This window comes from Neomonachus schauinslandi, chromosome 3 (assembly GCF_002201575.2).
Source record: "Neomonachus schauinslandi chromosome 3, ASM220157v2, whole genome shotgun sequence".
NCBI classification, from domain to species: domain Eukaryota; kingdom Metazoa; phylum Chordata; class Mammalia; order Carnivora; family Phocidae; genus Neomonachus; species Neomonachus schauinslandi.
The window spans coordinates 123,361,954-123,372,321 of NC_058405.1; the positions used below are offsets into that span (position 1 = coordinate 123,361,954).

General features: G+C 37.2%; 1 pseudogene; it reads left to right on the forward strand.

The window, feature by feature from the left end:
• Window positions 1-8,709: 8,709 nt before the first annotated feature.
• On the forward strand, window positions 8,710-9,113 carry LOC110592096 (annotated as a pseudogene).
• Window positions 9,114-10,368: the final 1,255 nt, after the last annotated feature.

Sequence of the window (10,368 nt, forward strand, 5' to 3'; positions counted from 1 at the left end):
AAACTGAATACCCCCTGAAAGGAAGAAGCACATGGGGTTTCTGGTATTTGTGTGATGAAAAGACTACTTGAGGCTAATAGGAAGAACTGTTCTTAACCACTGTATGGACTCAGAATATATTCATTGCCAGCCCCGATGAAGGCATTCTCTCTGGTGATGGACTGAGCTGATGCATTTTCCAAGTCTTTGTTCAGTGTGACAGCAGAATTATGAATATGATGTTTGCACTGTTTTTAATTTATTAAACATTTATCTTCAAAGAGGTATTTAAATCCAATAGGTTGATCATCATAGTGAAATGGTAAGTACTTGGACTCTGGAGGTAAAGTACCTGCCCATATGGTAATGTATCTATTTCTCTCCCTTCCCTAGAAGTTAAACCAATGTTGGATGGCCTCAAAAAACTCACTAAATATGTGCTTAGATCATGCAATAGCAGGAGCAAAATTCTTGGCCAGACTCAGGTATTTGATATATTTTTAAAAGCATAAAGGCCAATAGACACATGAAAAGATGCTTAACATCACTAATTACTAGAGAAATGAATATCAAACCACAATGAGATACTACAGATCCCATGAACATAAAAAGATAATGAAAAATACTATGAACAATTCTATATTCTCAAATTTGATAACTTAAATGAGATGGACAAATTCTTTGAAAGACACAATCTGCCAAAACTCACACAAGAAGAAATAAACAATCTGAATAGGCCTGTCTTTATTAAAGAAATTGAATCAATAATTGACAGCCTTCTAACAGAAATCCTCAGGCACAGATGGGTTCATTGGTGAATACCACCAAACATTTAATGAATAAATTATACCAGTTCTTTACAATCTCTTTCAGAGGATAAAGCAAAAGGAAGACTTCCTAAATCATTCTATAAGGCTGGAATTACCTTAATACCAAAACCAGACAAAGCCATTACAAGAAAACTACAAACCTACATCTCTCATGAACATACATGCAAAAATCCTCAAAAATGTTAGCAAACCAAAATCAGAATCCTATACCACAACCAGGTGGGATTTATTCTAGGTATGCAAGGCTAATTAAACATTCAAAAAGCAGCTAACAATCAACCCATCATACCAACAGACTAAAGAAGAAAAATCTTATGATAATATCAATAGGTACAGAAAAACATTTGACAAAATCCAACACCCATTCATTTTTAAAAGTCTCAGTAAACTATATAAAATGGAACTTCATCAACTTGATAAAGAATACATATGAAAAACCTACAGTTAACGTAATTCTTGATGGCAGGAAACTTTAGCTTTCCCACTAAGATCAGGTATGAGGTAAGGATGTCCCCTCTCACCACTTTTCAACATTAAACTGGAAGTTCTTGCTAATGCAATAAAACAAAAAAGTAAATAAAAGGCATACAGAATTGGAAAGAAGAAATAAAACTGTCTTTGTTCACATATAACATGATTATGTAGAAAATCTGAAAGAGTCAACAAAAAAATCTTCTGGAACTAATAAGTGATTATAGCAAGGTTGCAGATTACAAAGCTAATATAAAAAAGTCAATAACTTTCTTATAATCAGTAATGAACAAGTGGAATTTGAAATTAAAAACACAATACCATTTACATTAGCACTCCAAAATTAAATACTTACATATAAATCTAACAAAAAATGTACAAGATCTGTGTGAGGGAAATTATAAAACTCTGATGAATGAAATAAAAAAGTAACTAAATAGATGGAGAGATATTTCACAGAGGACTTTTAGGGCAGTGAAATGATTCTATATGGTACCATAATGGTGAATACATGAGATCATACACTTGTCAAAACCCAAAATATACAGTTCCAAGAGTGAAATTTTGGAAGGTAAACTATGGACTTTGGGTGATACTGATGTGCTGGTGTAGGTTCATCAATTATAATAAATGTACCCTCTAGTGAGGGATGTTAATAGTGGGGGAGGCTAGGGGCGCCTGGGTGGCTCAGTTGGTTAAGCGACTGCCTTCGGCTCAGGTCATGATCCTGGAGTCCCGGGATCGAGTCCCGCATCGGGCTCCCTGCTCAGCGGGGAGTCTGCTTCTCCCTCTGACCCTCCTCCCTCTCATGCTCTCTGTCTCTCATTCTCTCTCTCTCAAATAAATAAATAAAATCTTTAAAAAAAAAAAATAGTGGGGGAGGCTATGCATGTGTGGGAGCAGGAGATGTATGGGAACTTTCTGTGCTTTTTGCTCATTTTTGCTTTGAATTTAAAACTGCTCTAAAAAAATAGTCTATAAAAACCCACACTCAATGAGATACCACTTCACATCCATTGGGATGGCTATTATAAAAAGATAGAAAATAGCAAGTGTTAATAACAATTTAGAGAAACTTGAACACACATTACTTATGGGAATGTAAAATGGTGTAGCCACTATGGAAAATGGTATGGTGGTTCCTCAAAAAATTGAACATAGAATTACCATAGTATCCAGCAATTCTACCTCTGGGTATGTACCCAAAAGTATTGAAAGCAGGTACTTGAATAGATATTTATACACCGATGTTCATAGCAGCATTATTCATAATACCTAGAGCTGAAAACAACCCAAATGTCTACCAAGGGATGAATGGACAAAGAAAATGTGATATATATACTACTATTATGCCTTAAAAGGGAGGGAAATTCTTCCTTTCACATTCAACGACATGAATGAGCCTTGAAGATACTATGCTAAGTGAAATAAGCCAGCCAACAGAAGGACATATGATTCCACTTATATGAAGATATGAACTATCTAGAGTAGTGAAGTGATACAGATAGAAAGTGAAATGGTGATTGCCAAAGGCTGTGGGAAAGGGAAAACAGGGAGTTTGTGTTTAATGGGGACAAAGTGTTGTTGGAGAAGATGAAAAAGTTCTCGAGATGGATGATGTTGATGGTTGGACAACAATGAGTATACTTAATGTCGCAGAACTGTGCACTTAAAAATTGTCAAAAGGATTAATTTTTGTGATGTATATTTTACCACAATAAAAAGCATTAAAGTAGTTATCATGATAAAGAAATCAGAAATTTGTTGGACTTCCTGGCACTTATTTTATATTGTGGTATTGCTTTTATTTTGATTTATATATGGATGGGTGGGGCACCAAATATTTTCTGGACTTAGGATTTTAAAGATTTTAGTTTGGACCCGAATAAATCACAGATTTCTGCTGTACACAAAAATGCAAACAGGTTATCCAGAATTATTAGCCCTGGGTTGTGTGGGAACTTCTGTCTCTCACTTACTCACAGTAAGTGAAGGTAGCATCTACATATCCATGGAGATTTTTTCCAACATTTGTAGTTTAAGAACAGTGTCACACTTGTATCAGGACACACACTGTACTGCTTTCTCAGCTCACAAAGATATCATGAGAGAGAATGCTTGGTGTCAGAGCATATGGTGAACATACCTGGTGGAGAGAAGTTCAGGAAAACAGACTGAAGCTATGCCCAACAGAGTATTTCATACAGAAATGCAAATATTCAATTGACTTTATAATTCACTTGTGATTCCAACTAATATTTATTGAGCTTCAAGTAACCAGGAATAAAACAGTGAAAAAGATGCAGTCCCAATTCAAGTCCACAGTCCAGGAGGGAAGAGTGTCCTTTGGGAAGTATCTGTATCTCCATGCAAAAGCAGGAGCCCCCTCTCCTAATTCCAGCATGACTATTAAGTGATTATTACCTCCCTTCCAATCCATGTGGATCTTCATGGATTTTCATTTGTAACTGCTGTCATTTAAAAGAAATTTATTAGTTTTTTAAAACAATTTTTTAAAGATTTTGTTTATTTATTTGAGAGAGAGAAAGAGAGCACTAGTTGGGGTGGAGGGGCAGAGAGAGAGGGAGAAACGGATTCCCCGCTGAGCAAGGAGCCCAATGCAGGGCTCTATCTTAGGACCCTGAGATCATGACAAGAGCCAAAGGCAAATGCTTAACTGACTGAGCCACCCAGGTGCTCCAGAAACTTATTAGTTTTAACCAAAAGTGTACTTGGGATAATAAGAACACTGTCCCTTTCCATTGTAGTTTAGTGTCCACTTGTTTGCCATGAAGGGAGCCCCAGTCTGTCCAGGTTGAATCTCTGACCACTGGGGTAAGGCTGGAAGAGAGAAACAGGCTCAAAAAACCTTTTCACCCTCTCCCCTACCTCTTCACCTGAATCACAAATACTTATTCACCTCCAGGTCTCAGATTAGCTGTCACTTTCTCCAAAAAAACCCACTGTGATCTAGAACTGTCAAATGCAAGAAATAAATGTCGGTGAGGATGTGGAGAAAAAGGAACTTTCATGCACTACTGGTGGGAATATAAATTGGTGCAACCACTGTGGAAAACAGTATAAAGGTTCTTCAAAAAATTAAAAATAGAACTACCATACGATCCAGTAATCCCACTACTGGATATTTACCCAAAGAATACGAAAACACTAATTCAAAGGGATAAATGCACCTCTATGTATATAGCAGCATTATTTACAATAACCAAGATATGAAAGCAACCCAAGTATCCATCAATCGATAAATGGCTGAAGAAGATGTATATATAAACAATGGAATATTGTTTAGCCATAAAAAAGAATGAGATCTTGCCATTTGAAACAACATGGATGGACCTAAAGTGTATTATGCTAAGTGAAATAAGTCAGAAAAAGACAAATACCATATGATTTCACTTATATGTAGAATCTAAAGAACAAAACAAATGAACAAACAAACAAACAAACCAAAGACAGACTCTTAAATACAGAGAACAAAATGGTGGTTGCCAGAAGGAGGTGGGTGAGGAGATGAGAAATAGATAAAGGGTATTAAGAGGTACAAATTTCCATTATAAAATAAATAAGTCACAATGATGAAAAGTAAACATGGAGGGCACGTGGGTGGCTCAGTCTGTTAGGCAACTAACTCTTGATTTCAGCTCAGGTCATGATGATCTCTGGGTTGTGAGATCAAGCCCCATGATTCTCTCTCTGCCCATCCCCTGCCTTTCTCTCACTCTCTCCCTCTTTAAAAAAAAAAAGTACAGCATGAGGCATATAGTCAATAATATTGTAATAATGTTGAATGGTGACAGATAGTGACTACACTTATCATGGTGAGCACTGAGTAATGTACAGAATTATTGAATCAATATGTTGTACACCTGAAACTATTACAACGTTCTATGTTAATTATACTTCAATAAAAAGAAAGAAAGGAAGAAAGGAAGGAAGGAAGAAGGAAGGAAGGAAGGGAAGAAGGAAAGAAAGAGCGAGCTGTGTCAAATGCCCCTTCCAGGAGCTCTCACAGCACCTTGCACTTCACCTAATGCACATAAACTTCCATGGTGATGAGACTCACTGGGGCATTTATTAAGCACTCAGGCTCTTAAAAATCTCCTCTAGAGATTCAGATTCAGTGAGTTTATAATGGGACTTAGGAATTTATATCTAACGTGATTTTTATTATCAGGGAAAAATTGCAGTACATTATAATTTCTTTTCTGTGTGTGTGTGTGTGTGTGTCTGTGTCTGTGTCTGTGTCTGTCTGTCTGTCTCCGAGGGCAGGGACTGTTCTTGTTTTTTTATCACCCTTTTCCTACACGTGGTACATTGTAGGCATTAATATGTATTTCTTGAATGAATTAAAATCAGCCCTGCTACACAACCATTGGCTGAGATAAGCATGTGATCCTATCGCCAACACAAGAGGTTGTGAAGTCACCCACTGAAACATTAGTTGGATACCATTACAGCACAGTCTGATAGGGATATGCTTAATACTGATGGTAACTAATGGTCTGAAATTGGAAGGCCAGTGTAGCAGAAATCCTTGGTTCTATAAAAGGTGCATTTGAATCAAGAAGAGAAGAATTACAGGCTGGGAGCTTATTAGAATTGGTCTCTTCTTCCCTGGAGCTTTGCAACAGCCTTCTAACTGGATGATCTCCATTACCTTCATTGCTGCCAAGGTATTTGCACAACAACAAATCACATCATGCAACCTCTACATTTAAAATAAATGACTAATTTATCCTTTAGTATGTCACTTATTTTCTCTGAACTCTATATTTTTTTACCCATAAAATGGTTATTTAAAACCCACCTCACAGAATAGTTGGGAAGATTAAGAAATGGTGTATATAGCAATAAGTGGTCAGCAATGCTCAAATGGGAACATTTTCATTTGGGCTCAGCGTCATCTTAGACTGTCTCTGTCTTTGTGTGGGCAATGATGACTTCCTGATGGTGTTTGGCATCCTTCCTTCCTTGTATCTTTGTCCCTCTTCTCTCACTCTCCTTGGTTTTATTAAAGGAAGGTGAAGGGTCAGATCTAAGTTTGAGTATGAAGGTAAGGTTCTAGGGCTCAGAATGAGGACAACAACCCACCTAGGGTATGGGCAGTTGGATCATGAGATGTAAACTGGTTCGGAAACAATACAAACTCATGACACACCTGTTGACAATCTTCACCAGCCATGGTACACGGTTTGGGAAAGTGGCATAGTGCATCAGGCAAGGTTTTCAGTTGTAAACAGCAGAACTCACTGTAGCTAGTTTAAGCAGAAATGGAATTTATTAAAACTCACTGAAACTCCAGGAGGGCAACACTCAGGCTTAAAGAATACAATTAGGAATGATAGTCAAGCTATGCTAAAGGATTACTCTAGCAAAGATCCCACTCTTTCTGCCACTGGGAGATCACATTGTTTATACCCTGGATACCAGACACTGGATGACAGAAGCTCTTCCCTTGAAGATGCCTCCTTGACCACTTTATCAAAACAGATTCTGGTTAGTCCCTGAAGACTCACACTGTTCATCAAATTAAAGTCTTAGTGCATGCATCTAATTGGCAGTAACTTCACCCTGGCTGAAAGGGAGACTGAAAAAGTAAAACCTGTCTCCTAACTTGGGGAAATGAGAAACATAATACGGAAAATTCCAAAGCATATAAGGACTCTGGATGGACATAAACATGATAGAATTCTCCTTTGTAGACAGTGTTGGAATTACAGACAAGTTCAAAATCCAGCTTGGTTACTTATGCACTATGTAAGCTAAAGAAAGTTACTTTCTCTGAGCCTTTATTTTTCATCTGGAAAATGATACTAACACCTACTATATCACAAGGCATTGTCTACTATGCTCTGAACCTACATATGTATTCTCAGCTCATCTTCAAATAAAACCTTTTATAAAATATAGTTCCTGTTTATTTGCTGAAAGGACCCCAGAAATAAGCACACCCCAGTGTCCAGGCTTCAGTTTCTAAATATCATTTCCCTCAGAAAGTATCCAAGACCTTGGAGAAAGAGGTCAGAGGCAAGATATAAATGATCCTGGGATATCTTTCGCTAGAAAATAAAGAGGTGCTAACATATTAGTGGGAACATGATAATAGGACACTTGAAGAAACTTCCACTGACCAAATTTTGATCACTGGGGAGTCATAGGTTCATAGGTTATTATTTTCATCAGAAAGAATAATGAATATAAATAATAACTTATGACTCCTTAGTGTCAGAGAGAGAGAGAGAAAGAAAGAAAGAAAGAAAGAAAGAAAGAAAGAAAGAAAGAAAGAAGGAAAGAAAGAAAGAAGGGAGGGAGGGAGGAAGGAAGGAAGGAAGAAAAAATTTTTAATTCTTTTGATAATTTTGGATAGAGTCTTACATCAACTTATTACTCTGAAAAGTAGTAACTAACTAAAAGGAATAAACATTTACCATGTCTTTTTTTAAAAAGGATTAACAGTCATTCGCCCGCAGTTGATGAGGAAAAGCTCTTATTTACAGAAGAATCTCAGCACACATAATAGAAGGAATGAAAAAACTGGAAATATCACCAGTTTGCAACTGCAATGATATAATGGATTCAAGTAAGGGACATCAATAGATGTTAAAACCATTAGGAGTCAGGTTGTTAAGAAACAGGATATGTGCTTAGTTCCAAGCATTAGCCTGCACATTCCTTGCTAGTAACATAGGAAAATACTGTATCTTTACAATGGGGAGAGCCGGAAGTCACCTAACCAAGTCATCAAACCTTGCAACATTCACAGGGAAACAGCCTCACATTATGAGACTTCTGATGATGCAATACAAAGAACAAACATGAACTATAAAACATTTTTACCAAAAAAAATAAATTATCTGAATCTACTTAAGCCTTCCCACCCAAATTTCTTTATAATAAATATAGTGGAGAAAGACAAATTAAATGACACAAAGAGAAAATAATCAGGCAATTCCAGAATGTGAGACATTTTATAAAAAGTCATGAAAAGAAATGTGTGGATAATGTTCCAGATGAAAGGGATTAGAGGGATTATAAACATAAAACAAAATACAATGAACCACATTGATTGGATCCTGATTTGGAAAACAAATCTATAAAAGGAATTTTGGAGACACATGAAAAAATTAGACAATGAACCACCTATAAAATATATTAAGGAATTATTTCTAATTATTTTTATAATAGTATTATAGATATGAAGAAAATGTCATTATCCATAGGAAATACATGCTGAAATATTGAAAGATGAAGTGTTCTAAGGTAAAAAAAAAAAAAATGCCTTTAAAAGATATACAAATAGAGCGCTGGGCCAGGGCCCCGGTAATGTCCGGGCCCAGCTAGCTGAGATGCATGCTCTGCTTCTCCCAGCTCGGCCGGTGTCTGCACGGCCTGAGGCTCGCCGCGTTCCGAAATGGCCAAGCAGTCAGACCAGACTGTCACGTACTACACCCTGGAAGAGATCCAGAAGCACAACCACAGCAAGAGCACCAGGTTGATTCTGCACCACAAGGTGTACGATTTGACCAAGTTCTTGGAGGAGCATCCTGGTGGGGAAGAAGTGTTAAGGGAACAAACTGGAGGGGATGCTACTGAAAGTTTTGAGGATGTGGGACACTCTACAGATGTTAGAGAATTGTCCAAAACGTACATAATTGGGGAACTTCATCCGCATGACAGAGCAAAGTTAACCAAGCCTTTGGAAACTCTCATTACTACTGTTGATTCTAATTCCATTTGGTGGACCAACTGGGTGATCCCAGCCATCTCAGCAGGGCTGGTGCTCTGATGTATCACCTCTATACAGCAGAAGATTAAACACATGCTCAGAAGTGGAGGGAAGAAAAGACTGCTTTGGACCAGGGAGAAAGAAGCCAGTGTTAACTGCTTCAACTGACAGAAACCTTCACCCGAAAAATAATTTTAATACACCTTTTTCCCTTTTCTCCTACTTTGAACCAAACCAAAAAGAACTCTTCGGTTCTTTCTACTCCCGAACTCTTTGAATTGTGCCTTTTGTTCATCAACTTTTCTTGATGTTCTGTCACTACATAATTTACTTATTGTAGGCATGATCTTTTAAAAAAACATCTGGCTTTTAAAATTAAAAAAAAATACAAATATAAAAGCAAATATAAAAAATGTTTTTTATTTTAATTTTTATTTTTTTAAGATTCTGATAGAATTAACATACAGAGGTATGTTAGTTCCAGGTATACAATACAGTGATTCAACAATCCTATACATTGCTCAGTGCTCATTGTGATAAGTGTATATCTTTAATCCCCTTCACCCCTATCACCCCACTCCCACCTCCCCCCTGGTAACCGTCAGTTTGTTCCCTATAGTTAAGAGTCTGTTTTCTGGTTTGTCTCTTTTTTTCCCAGTTTGTTTGTTTTGTTTCTTAAATCCCACATATAAGTGAAATCATATGGTATTTGTCCTTCTCTGGCTAATTTCACAGAGCAGTAAACTGTCTAGATTCATCCATGTTGTTACAAATGGCAAGGTGTCATTTTTTTATGGCTGAGTAACAGTCCATTGTATTTAGATACCACATCTTCTTTATCCATTCATCTATCGAGGGACACTTGGGCTGCTTCCATAATGTGACTATTGTAAATACTGCTGCAATAAACACAGGGGGTGCATATATCTTCTTGAATTAGTGTTTTTGCGTTCTTTGGGTAAATACCCAGGAGTGGAGTTGCTGGATCATATGGTAATTCTATTTTTAATCTTTTGAGGAACCTCCATGCCATTCTCCACAGGGGCTACACCAGTTTGCATTCCCACCAACAGTTCACGAGGGTTCTTTTTCCTCCACATCCTTGCCAACACTTCTCTCTTATGTTTTTTTGATTTTAGCCATTCTGACAGGTCTGGGGTGATCTCTCATTGTGGTTTTGGTTTGCATTTCCCTGATGAAGAATGATGAGCATCTTTTCATGTGTCTGTTGGCCATCTGTAGGTCTTCCTTGGAGAAATGTCTGTTCATGTCTTTGGCCCATTTTTAATTGGATTATTTGGGGGGGGTGGTGTTGAATTGTGTAAGTTCCTTATACATTTTGGA